Source organism: Dermacentor silvarum, chromosome 9 (assembly GCF_013339745.2).
Source record: "Dermacentor silvarum isolate Dsil-2018 chromosome 9, BIME_Dsil_1.4, whole genome shotgun sequence".
In the NCBI taxonomy this organism is placed as follows: domain Eukaryota; kingdom Metazoa; phylum Arthropoda; class Arachnida; order Ixodida; family Ixodidae; genus Dermacentor; species Dermacentor silvarum.
This window is the reverse complement of record NC_051162.1, coordinates 124,354,353-124,367,175: the sequence shown is the minus strand read 5'-3', so window position 1 is coordinate 124,367,175 and position 12,823 is coordinate 124,354,353. Positions and strand designations below refer to the sequence as shown.

The 12,823-nt window shown below is 40.3% G+C and overlaps 2 protein-coding genes across 14 annotated transcripts in view; both read right to left on the bottom strand.

Annotated features, from left to right (window-relative positions):
- The window catches only part of LOC119463883 (uncharacterized), a 119,662-nt gene that overhangs the window by 9,799 nt on the left and 97,040 nt on the right, over nucleotides 1–12,823 (bottom strand). For 4 of the 13 annotated variants that reach the window (XR_007463177.1, XR_007463181.1, XR_007463184.1 and 1 more), the window contains 5 exons: nucleotides 10,943–11,156; nucleotides 8,970–9,062; nucleotides 6,353–6,421; nucleotides 4,525–4,653; nucleotides 2,651–2,787 (listed from right to left, as the gene is read on the bottom strand). The exons of 5 other annotated variants lie outside the window; for them this stretch is intronic. The gene's annotated coding sequence lies outside the window, so the exon portion shown is untranslated. Of the gene's footprint in view, nucleotides 1–2,650; nucleotides 2,788–4,524; nucleotides 4,654–6,352; nucleotides 6,422–8,969; nucleotides 9,063–10,942; nucleotides 11,157–12,431; nucleotides 12,477–12,823 lie in introns of all 13 variants that reach the window. 4 more of the 13 variants (XR_007463179.1, XR_007463178.1, XR_007463180.1 and 1 more) reach the window with 2 other exon arrangements.
- The window catches only part of LOC119464235 (uncharacterized), a 107,054-nt gene that overhangs the window by 69,268 nt on the left and 24,963 nt on the right, over nucleotides 1–12,823 (bottom strand). The window lies entirely within an intron of this gene.

The window sequence follows — 12,823 nt, the reverse complement described above, 5'->3', positions numbered from 1 at the left end:
CTACTACTACTACTACTACTACTACTACTACTACTACTACTACTACTACTACTACTACTACTACTACTACTACTACTACTACTACTACTACTACTACTACTACTACTACTACTACTACTACTACTACTACTACTACTACTACTACTACTACTACTACTACTACTACTACTACTACTACTACTACTACTACTACTACTACTACTACTACTACTACTACTACTACTACTACTACTACTACTACTACTACTACTACTACTACTACTACTACTACTACTACTACTACTACTACTACTACTACTACTACTACTACTACTACTACTACTACTACTACTACTACTACTACTACTACTACTACTACTACTACTACTACTACTACTACTACTACTACTACTACTACTACTACTACTACTACTACTACTACTACTACTACTACTACTACTACTACTACTACTACTACTACTACTACTACTACTACTACTACTACTACTACTACTACTACTACTACTACTACTACTACTACTACTACTACTACTACTACTACTACTACTACTACTACTACTACTACTACTACTACTACTACTACTACTACTACTACTACTACTACTACTACTACTACTACTACTACTACTACTACTACTACTACTACTACTACTACTACTACTACTACTACTACTACTACTACTACTACTACTACTACTACTACTACTACTACTACTACTACTACTACTACTACTACTACTACTACTACTACTACTACTACTACTACTACTACTACTACTACTACTACTACTACTACTACTACTACTACTACTACTACTACTACTACTACTACTACTACTACTACTACTACTACTACTACTACTACTACTACTACTACTACTACTACTACTACTACTACTACTACTACTACTACTACTACTACTACTACTACTACTACTACTACTACTACTACTACTACTACTACTACTACTACTACTACTACTAAAAAATCACAAAGAATTTAACGACAAGTGCAGCCAGAGCCATTAAATGTAAATTTTGTTTGTTTATTATATCGATGATAATACGGTTCATACTACCTGAACTGCTGAATTACTTTCTCAATAACAGTTACCTGTGTTTGTTCTTTCCTCTCAGACTGCATTAGTAGAAGGCAGATGAAGCCAGGTTCAGTTTAACCAAGTCACGTTTTCGAAAGCAAAGCGACGCATTTACACGTTATCCGCATTTCGGCTCACTGCCGTAGCCACGCGCCCTCGTTTGATTTCGGAACCCTGTCATCTGTTATGATTCTTCAACGACGCCCTGATATAGACAACTTCCCTTATCAAAACGTTCCCTTTATCGACATTCCACCTTCCATTACTGCCAATCACATGGACGAGTTCAGGGCGTAAAAGTACGCAAAGCAGTAAGTATCAAGCACGCGGTCGCAGGGAGCAACCGACGCCATCTTCCCATTGTATTTTCCTGTTGGCCTCGGCATGTATCAAGTGGTCGCACATAAACGGCTGTGTGTTTGTTCTACAGCATAAAAGCTCAAGTAGCTCTGCATATTTATACGAAACACAAACGAAGTAAAACACGGAGATGCAAATCATCTTGTTTGTCTGTTTTTTTTTTTTTTCATGTGTATTTTGTATAAACTATGCAGTGCAACTTGGCTTCCATGCTCATATCGCATGCCAGTAGTTCTGTTCCGGTAGTGCTGAAACAAGTCTACGGGAGAATGAATCGATGGTATATGGTATTTCACATGGAAACCACGAAACTCGGTCACATCCTCGCGAATTTGCACGTGTAAAAATTCACTTGTGTGCGCCGTCACGCAATGAAGGACACCGCGGCTCAGCCGTTTGACTATTTGCAGCAAAAGCAGTGCCACTTATACACGTGTATCGTTACAACATAACACGTGATACCCATAGAAAACAGCACGAACAGTTGCAAAAGAAGGCGAATGCACTGTTACTGATGCACTTAACATCCGACATGCGTACTGCAATGTATGGTCACGTGGTGGAACTGTGCATCGCTGATACCAATGTTTAACTTCAGAGTGCTGCTACATTCACGAATGAATTGCTCCTTAAATCACGAAAAGCATGCTCGATTCTATAACTATAAAATGTGGTCTTTTGATTTACAGCATTTTCAGTGTCGTAAATTAGGCAGGACGTCCGCCCGCCTTAACTATGTCTCCTTTTAGCACTTCCTGCTTAGTTATTCGAGAATCATTATAGCTTGATTCTTTAAGTTGCATGTCCATAATGGCGTTATTGTTTTAAGAAACCTCTCGTTTGACCTCACGTCCAGGAGTATCCCTTCAATGTTCATAACACTGTAGACAGTAACACGCCCGCAGATGGGCGCTATTTTGCAGAATCTCGCATTGATAATTGTGAACTCAATGAAATTATTGCAACCAACCAAATTATGAAAGCTTGCCAGCAGGACCACTATACGCAAAAAAAGGAACATTAAGACAGGACTACGACTCATAGATATTTTTACGAGTCATTCTCTGTCTCACCGATTCCTGTAGCTGCCACCCCCCCCCCCCATCTCTGTTCATTATAAACCAATGCAGCAAGCGGTAATAACTATTGCGCCAAATAAAGCAGTTCTATATCTACGTGCGAAGACTTACCCTAGATTTGCTACGCTTTCGTTGCGATGTTCCGCTTCACATAGTTCTGAACACTGTGACTCGAAATCAGTCACCGGCGCTGCTCTTTTGTAATTTTCGCATTGCATGATACGGTCTCGGGAGGTTTTCTAGGGCTCCTGTTAAAACGAGACAAACCAAAAGCGCCCTCTATTGCCACCCCATAGTGCTGGCTCTAACATTTGCAAGAAAGGTCTAAGGTTAAGCCTGTTGCTTGAAACGCTGTGCCTAAAGCTTGCACCGATTTCCTTAATAATGAACACGTAACCTACAGCAAAAATGAACTACTATGTTACTGCGTTAGTGCAACAGCAGTTAAGTGCTCGAAACTGGGTTTGCATTACAATATTCAAAGTTACCTAAACATCAATACTGCACATATGCAAAGAAAATGAAATTGCCGAGGTCTTGTAGGAGACTACACAATTTCGCTCATGACGTCACCTGTAGTAGAGGTTTTAGCCTCAAAGTCTTTTTGAAGGTCCCAGGTGGGACCTTCGAAACGAGTCATGGAGTCTTAAAAGCATGCTGCCTTTAACACAGCAACTGCCTCCTCATCTGCGGCGTAAATAATGAATGATTTACACAAAAGCTTAATTGAAAAACTGACGTTAGGAATCCTCAAATTTTGAGTTCGTCTCAATTTCCGCGTTGCAGTCACGTCGGGCAGGTAGGTGTTTCGATGATGGCCTATTCAACGATGCAAACATAGGCATGTGAGTGCTTCACAAAAATAAAGATACACACGATGCACTAACAGTACTTAAATAAAATATATTTAAAGAGCTAAATGCTCAACCATGGCGGACAGAAATAAAACATCACAACAACTGCAAATAAAAGGCTTTATAAGACTATTCATTTGAACTGAAAAGAAGTTTTCTTTGACAGCGGCATTCTGACAGTGCTGTCCATGCACATAGCTCGAATTGCACAGCATGCATTACTTTGTTGTAGAGAAACGAAGTTCCGCTTATCCGAAAGAAGAAATGTAAGAACACAATTTTTTTTTGTGCTATCACAAAATTATAATTATCTTTCACCTAATATATTCAATATTTTTGGTTGTTATTAGAATTTAATGGTTTATATACAACCGCAACCTTCCCCCTAACAAGCTGCCCTGTAATCACTGAGTCCTTGCTGGTCTTCACTGACGTGAATACTGCAGTCGCGGTAAATGAGTTCTGTACCAAAGGAAATGTTGAAGTCTGCTGTCTTTTTGAGGCAAAGCAATCTCTGCATTTTCCTTCGACTTTCCCGCTCCTGCTGCTCCTGGCTGCTGGCTGGTTGGCTGGCTGTTGTCTTGCCAAATAGATCACACAAAGGAAGGCACTCCTATATTTATGCCCCTAGTTGTGACCATTCTGGTGTTCTCATGTCCTCCTGGTCATTCCATGTTCGTCATCTTGTCGTAGTGATTCGAATGACGTCATCTTCCAGTGTAATCATGCCCACGGCTTGTGCTTAAAGGGTAAGCTAGATGTGGAAAAAATGCGCAGGGTGGGCTGCATCAACGAGCATCGGCCACGACCGATATCACGTCACCGTTCCTTTCTGTCGTAAATCAAGCAGGTATTTAACTTTGATGTTTCTAGTTCTAGCATCTCTGCTAAATTAGCTAGCAAAGAGCGCTCTGCAACAACACTATTGCCATCAACCTTGAGATTGTTTTCTAACTTTCTTGTCTTGCTTACCAGTTCTAGCATGAACATTTATCATATGGGCTCGCCTCAACACACAGGCGCACATATATTAGAGCTAAGCAAAAATCTAGTCACCTAATATGCCATTTTTTATGTCAACGCGAACTTCAAAATCACCGGGCCTCGAGTATTGTGTGTGAGTGTCAGTACCATTTTAGTATCGCCGACACGTTGAGGAGCCATTGGTTGTCGCGGCTTCAGTAATTCCGTAGTCCTGCCATTAGAACTCGGGAGCATGTGACCATCGAGAACCTTGCTGTTGCAGAGTTCTGTCTGGTTCTTTGTTCAAGAAAACAAGCAAGAAAATGATTAGTAAACGCCACAGCAATAGGTAATTTCACAATTCTTAGGCACAGTGTCAATATACCCCTTATCTCATTCAGGAATTTGTATGTCCCCATTTAAGCTAGTCGCATGAAATTCACAACTGCAAGCAATTTCATAAGTTCATGAGTCCAAAAGCGTTTATATTCTTTATAGTGATATGCCATTGCTAAATAGTATACATGGCAGTGGACAGATATTCACTTTAACAAACAATCCTTTCTTTCTAAATTATCTCAAAACCCTGACACCGTTCGCATTTTCTAATAAACGTATATGGATGACCAGATATGGCCACGTTGTGCAAATAGCGTGTTTTTTTTTTTTACGGTGTGTAGTTATGGCACTCTTTCTCACATAACCAAGTGGAAGTATAATTTTGGGCCTATTGCACGTGCTGAAACACATGTTTTATAGCGCTCGTTAAGGTGGTCTGTCCACTGGCATCCTGGACAAACTGACTGTCGGTATGTTTATATTTATTAACGCCGTGCTAGAATATACCAGGTGCTTTTTTTTTACTGCACCAAACTTTATAAATTGCCTGAGGCAGGATTTTACCCATTGAGCTAAATTACTCGATTAATGCGGCTATTACTTCTACGAGAAATCGAAATGTTTGGTTGGTAATTTAACATAACTACACTAATTACATTTTTGTTAAATACTTTGACACATGTATTCAAATTTACGAATTGTAGCCGGAGAGTTCGCAAGGCGCATGCACTTGGAACGAGTTCTCAGAACTACCTTAGTTTTGAGATAAAAAGTTTCAAAGAGTCCTACGAAATAGATTCGGGTTCCAGTTACTTGTGTGCTTCAAAGCATAAAATAGCGTGTTCTTAAAAAAGTAAGTGGAACAGTGCCCTTTTACCGCAAGCTTGATTGCGCTAATCTTAAAACCGCTGCCGTTCTCACAATTCGTTCTAAGTCCATAAGCTTTGCAAACTCACTAACTACAATTTGCAGATTAATATATGTGCTATTATTATTTAAAAGGTTAATTAGTCTAAGTATGGTAATTATACAATCAATCATTTTGATGTCTAGTCGAAGGAATAGCCGCCGCATCATGTAATTTAATTCAATGTTCCCAATTGTGCTATCTGCTGCAGGCAGGAGGAGGAGAGAAAGAGAAGGCAGGGATGTTAACCAGAAATGATTCTGGTTGGCTACCCTACTCTGGGGGCGGGAAAGAGGGAATAGAAAGATGAGATAGAGAGAGGAGGGGAGGAGGAAGGACACGGTGAGCTCGCGCACGCACGCGGAGGGCCCACTGCTGCAGGCAAGTTTTGAAAATTTGACGCAGCTAAAAAACACACTATATATTGGCTGCCTTCGCAAATGACAAAGTCCAGAAAGAAAGTCATTCGCAAGTGCCAATAAACTTGAGAGATTACGTGGCCTTCATAGATGAAATATTTATGACAATAGTATCACTTCAGTAGTTCCTTTATAAACACGCTTAGCGTACAGATAGATAGCCTAGTTCTTACGCAAACATTTATTGTATAACTAGATATTAAATACACTACAACATAAGCAAGCTTCTACGTTCATTCATTGTCTCTTAGCTACACAAACCAAAAATCAAGGCCTCTCGCTTCCCAAATTCTTCTCGTGTACTTTTTAGTATGTTTTATATATAGCTCACCTGCACTGCATTGGGCTTCCTACTGGATCCTTCTACAAAAAAGCTCCGATGTTCCTTTTGAATGTGGTTCTGGAAATTATATTCATGCGGCTTCAAACACAGGCTTCGGAAGCTTTAGCTCGGCTACTTCTGTCGAAACACATGGTAAAGAAGAAACGGTTTTTCTCACAAACCATTTTGACTGATTTTGGTAAGGCTTGTTGTATTTAAAAAATTAAAATCTAGTGAGAGTGGAAAATGCTTTTTCCCTTAGGCTACCAATTACTAAAATTATTTCAATTCGCAAAATTTCAAAAAGCTTAAGCATCAAATTGATAACCGTATTACAGCAACAAGAAACGATATCCAAATTTTGTACAGTGAACCTAATATTGCTCCTAAAGCAGACAAAACTTACGTATTTTACACCGTTCAGAAATATATCCCGCTTTTATGAGTAGGAAGTTTCCAAAATCCTCGTGAAAATTGCAACAAATTCCCGTGAGGTGTAAAACCAAATATCAAATTTTTCTGCTTTGGATGCTCAACGAATGGAGTTCACAGAATTGCGGTACCTGTTTTGTGAAGAGTGATGTGTTTGCAAATGTGTGCTTGAATGTTTTTGAAACTCTTACAATTTCCGGGAATTTCTTTTGGAACGTTCCAGCTCAAGAATAAAATTGTGTTTCCTATTGTAGCTAGAATTTCACCTGCTGTGTCAAATGCAACAGATTTCGTGCCAAACAGTTCAGTGGCTTCTTCATAGAAGTATTTTTGCGTTTTACATATATTTTAATGGGAAAATCGGATTGTACCTCGAGCTAGAGCTTCCTCTTGAGCTCAAAGAGTAAATAAATGAGGTATTCAAAAACAACATTTGCGCGCTCTCTTTACCTGGAATGAACAATTTGCTGAACGCTCAAATTGCAAATCACGAAAAATTACTCATCGCTCCCAGCAAACTACAACTAATGAGCAACTAGCCCGAGATTACTCTTTGCTGGGCTGGGTGAAAGCAACGGCAGCGCAGAATTATATGCAGAAACAACAATACGCAGCTGTGAACCTTTATAACAGTGCTCCTCGCCCTGCAAACAAGTATATGCTACTGCTGCACAGAGTATTCAACATTTTTTGATAATTTGCATGTTCTACCAAAAAAATTAGACTTGGTCACTATTATGCGTGCTCATTGCCAATATTCAACTTATTTTGAAACCTCGGCCAACGTCGTCTCAAAAATAGAGAGGAGTGGTTCAGTCTTATAATAATGACTCTGCGACAACTCCGAATACCACTGCACAAAATTTACAAAGAACTACAATTCTTCTGTAAACCACTTCGTGCGCGCTGTCACATTACCGCCAAGAACCACCACGAAATCCACTGGCTTTCTACGGCCACCAATGAGCAGCACATAATTACCGAGAATCAGTAGATACATAGCCACCGCAAGTGATCATTTAATTACCCTATTCTATAGCTGATACGTTCGTTCCTTAACCTCTCACTACATGAATTTTCTATCTTCTCGTGAAAAAATTAAGCAAGTTCAGGGTAAACACGCTAAACATGTCCAGGTCGAAAATGTCTAACAAACCTCAGCTCTAGTTGCGATTTTATAAGCGAAATTGGTCATGTGTCATATATGAGATACTGTGCAGTTGCGAATATATTTGTGATTATACAGAAACGCGTTTGAATTGCCGAAATCATGGGAAAAAAGAACTCGGCCAACGAAAAAAAAAACAGGGAACTTCGCTCTAAAAATTAGGGCGTATTTGTGGCAGTTCTCTCAAAAAAGTTTTTTTTTTTTTTAGTTTGAAGATGGCATTGTTCATTGACTATTTGGTGGCCCCAATATCTTAGCCCGAACATTTAGAACACTTATTTTTCTATGAAATTTTTCTTTTTCTAATCTTTAGGAGCTGGAGTGAAACCAAAAAAATTCCCTCTTCCTCGGTCAGTCCTTTCTTGCTGCTGTTGTCATAAGCTTTGGAGTACGGCAGGCTGCAACCTATGTTTATCGCGAGACTGCTATGTCATTGTCATTTTGCATCATATTGATGAAGTTAGTGGTGCCAAGAAAAAGTACAGCCTGACAACATAACATTTTTTCAGGAAATTTGTTTCCTCGAGAGGCAACAAACAACTGCGCTCCTCCAGAAGAGAGCCCATAAATGCATGCTGTATCGTAAATGATACAACAATTAATATGCTTTGCTCACAGAGCAACCCAAATGCCTCTCTCGTTAAAATATTACTGTGAAGCTGATCAACATCAACCAAACATGCCTTTACTTTTGCGTGCAGATATCAAGTGTAAAAGTTTACAAAATTACCTGTAATATACAAAAACTAATTACGAACTCGTTGTATGCTGTGTAAATGCCCTGCCACCATACATTATCTAAGAAAATATCCAAGAAAAGAGTCGCGGTCGCTATGTATGTTTTTGTTAGACATAATACACATTCGAAGTAAATGCCCAAAATTTTCTTTCTTTTCGTTCTATTAGTTTGAAAGAGCTGTTGTATGTGTATTATGTATGACCAACAATGTGGTAAGGAGTTGGTAACAATTGGTAAGGAGCAGCTAGAATAAGGTCATTATTGAGCTAAATGAAAGGCTTTCGTACCGCAATGGTATTTGCGTCCTGCCATTCTGAGCAATATATGCACTCGATGAGGACGTCTTTCAACACCGCATACTCGCATCTTCCTGACCTTGCCTGCAAAAAATTCAAAAAGAGAATTTCACGTAGTTTTCGCTGTCATGGAATCAAGAAATGACACTGCTTCAAACGAATTTTTGCTATTAATGCAATAAAATTGGAAGGCTCAAGAACATGTTAAATAAACATTTGACTGCACTACAACTGATTCTCTCCATCCTTTGCTCTTCCAGCAGTAGCCACCACTTCCGCTGATAGCCATGCGGAACGTTTTTTTTTTTTTTTTTCATTTTTGCAGCATCCACTGCGGGTGTACTTATTTGTCTTAACACTCGATTGCCATGATAGTGTGACGGTACCAAATTACAATGTTGCGCTTGTGTCCCAACATCCCAATAATAAGATGAAGTCGAATATGTTTTATTTGCCATAAACTACCACTCAGGCAACGGCAGGCTCGCTGGAAGAGGCACCGTTACGACTCCTTCAGTGTTTGCGCATCGGTGAATAATCGGAATACAACCCCTGCTCAGTGCTTTGAAAAGAATGCGTGATCGCACTTCATCGCAATATTACAAGAAATGTACTGGCAAAAATTAAACAAAAAGCAAATGCAGAAAAAAAGCGAGGTCATCTGAGCGGGAGTGATGGCTACTACAAATAACATCAAATGGTGGACCGGAAAACCCCTAGCCGCGCCCAGACCCGTCTCAGACGCGCCGCAAACGCCCTCTGACGGTGCAGTTACTGGACCAGCTGATGTCCACGCTTTAAGCTTTGTATCAGTCAAAAACTATAATGCGCGAACACAAGCGCCACCAACTCGCAAGGCCAGCGGAAGTGGTCTCTATTTGATACATACAAACAAATTTGACAGCATCGGAATATAAGTGCATATTTTTGTAGGCCGTTTCATGTCTCATCGCCAGGCAACTTGCCGTCTTGTCTCCTGGCCGACAATATTTTTCGTCGATTATTTTCTCATGTGTAATCGTCCGCTGTATTTTTCAGTGAATATGTATTGTCTTATTCCTTGCTTTCATTTTAAAATAAGGTAGGCACCACCAATTTCTGTCAAGTTGTTGATTGCGCCATACTGCAACGCTTTGTTTGCTCCTTTTGGCAACTTTTGAATTTTCATGATTTCGAGTACCAAGCAAGATTCTGTACCTAATATGTCGTCGAACACACCTTGAGCTACAAAACATTGTTAGGGTTTGCAGCAACGCTGATCTAGCTGTGAACACGGTATTCATTAGCTTTGGTCGGCAGTGCGCGTGTTTCTTTTCGCAAGTTGGATTTTTTGTGCATGTGCGTCGTTTTATGTGTGACGTCATTTTTCAGGAGTTGCATGCTAGCCATTCGCCAGGGAAACTTTTCTGCTGTGAGAAATGATGTGGTTTAGTTCGCTCTTTAGGAAAGACTTCCCGCTTCACTCAGTTCTCTCTATGCAGCGCTCCGCACCGCAGAACTGAAGAAGACACACGTTCATAATATCCTAGCTATCACACAAATTCGCCTCTAAGTGCAAAACCATAACGGTAATCTTGGCAGCACCTTTCCAGGACATTTTTTGCCGTTCTGTAGCGTGTACTTATGTATCTCGCTTCTAATATTTTTTTGCGTCAAAATACAATTATTGGTACCTCTAGTTCCTTGGAGTTGTTCATTTGATGCGTGAAACGTAAAAGGAAGTGCAATATTCTCATTCTGTTAATATTCAAGTTTGTTTAAATGTTGTTTGCCGCATCGGGTGACCTCAGACACGTATGTCGTGCTTACTATACATCACAGGAGGTACAGACATCGTCAAGCATTTGTTAGTGTTTGTATGCGTACATTCAATGTCTTCGATACAGAAACTCCCCATCCCCCACCACCTTTTTTTCTTAAGCAAACTGACTAAAATCCTGAAGTCAACAGAAGACATGCATCACCTGCAAGTTTGTAGTCATGACTTTGTGCAAGGAACAAAAGTACTCTTTGCATTTCATGAAGCATTCTTCACACAGGCTATCATTGCATCTTAGTCTGGTCCATTTAAGGGCGTAAAAGCCGCAGTTTGCGCATTGGACAAGATTTATGGCGCTTCCTGCGTCCAACTTGCACGGAACTTGATAGCCATTTTCCAGCTCCACTTTTATTTGAAGGCTGCAATCAGAGAGAAAAGAAAACGATAAGCTCAGCATCTTCGAACTCTAAAGAATGAATGCTTCATCACGTGTGGAATTAGAAAAGCTGGCATATCAACAGCACGCGTTTTGATAAGCTGTATACTTGTTATTGTAATCATTTTGAAAGCGCCTTGTACAGGTTGTGCCAGAAAACGCACGTCGAGCACTTGAAAAGCTCCGCTACAGTATCCTATTATGAGATGTACAATGCGTGGACACCAGTCTTCTTTCGGAGACCAGGATATACTAATTACCATAAAAATATTATAATAACATACGATAAAAATAAGAAATATACTAATTAGCGATATTAATTTAGAAATAATACTAGTGCGATGATTTCCTAATTTTTAAAGGCGTCAAATATGTAATGAGCGTTGTCATTGCGCCCTAAAACATCCCATTCAGTTTTAAATCTGCTATGTCCTGCGTAAGTACTTTCTCTGGCTTCATTCGTAGTGAGTGAAGTAAGGAACGTGACGCGTGATCACGTGCACACGCTCCGCGATGCTACTGGCTCCAAAACACATTTAAAGAAAGTAACTCCGCTTATAGCCTGTCTCGGCAACTGGCTGTTCACTGCGTTAGCTGCTTGCGATTTCAAAACCGCACAGACAACGAGAGACCAGAGGAAGAAAGCGCCGGTCTCCCGGTTACACGGCGCTGGTCGCACGGGGACCAGCGCTATAGTCACACGACGCTGGTCTTCTGTCATTTGCACTGTTTAGAAATCCCAAGTACGAGCGTATGGTGTACCAACTATAGGCCAATCTTCTGCTTCAGTAGCGTATAGTCTGCGACTGTCACGGAGCAGCTCGCGATCAGTGCAAGCCAATACCAACACCGACAGCTCGCCACTTCCACAGAAGGCTTCCGAGTCAGGAAATTAACTGAGTTACTCAAACGTAATTACTCAGGAGCGCGCGCGTGGAAACTCAATGGATAGGATGCCTAAAGGCAAAATAACAATTGAACTACAAGATATCACACCCTTAATTTTAAAAAATGTTTATTCATATTTAATAATTAGCCATTAGTGCACGAATGCTTCCCTAGTTGTGAAAGAGAACTCGACTGAACGCCGTTGCTCGCAAAAACTATTTTGCATCGGCACTTTTCTTTTTCTTAACCTCATGGCTAACGTTATCTGCGACGTACGCCCCTGCACAACAGTGCCGTAGACTGCCTGGTCGTTAAATAAGCATGGCTAGCCGCCGTCATATTGACTATCTCTACAATTGGAAGTAATCACCCGTACAAGGAGTTCACTGGGCTTCTTGCTTCTGGTGCGCGGCAGCTGAAAAAGAAAAAAATACTCTTTACGCAACAAACGACTGAGACATATATAAGCTTGGCGTTGAAATTGACGTTTTAAGTGTGCGGCCACCTACGCCTCCTTTAGTAATAAGTCAGTGCGTAAGTGTGAATCATACGCGTCAAATTTCCATTTCTTTAGTTTATAACTTAGTCTTAATTGCGAATATATAGAGGTCTCAGTTGCAGTCTTGCGTCCCAATGCAACATGCAATTACTTTAACGTCCTAATATTGGAAGATGATGTAAAAATAGTAGGCTTTGGTAGTGAAACAGTTGAAACAGTTAATATATGCCTTTCGGGTATATTTGAATTCACAGCACCTCCGG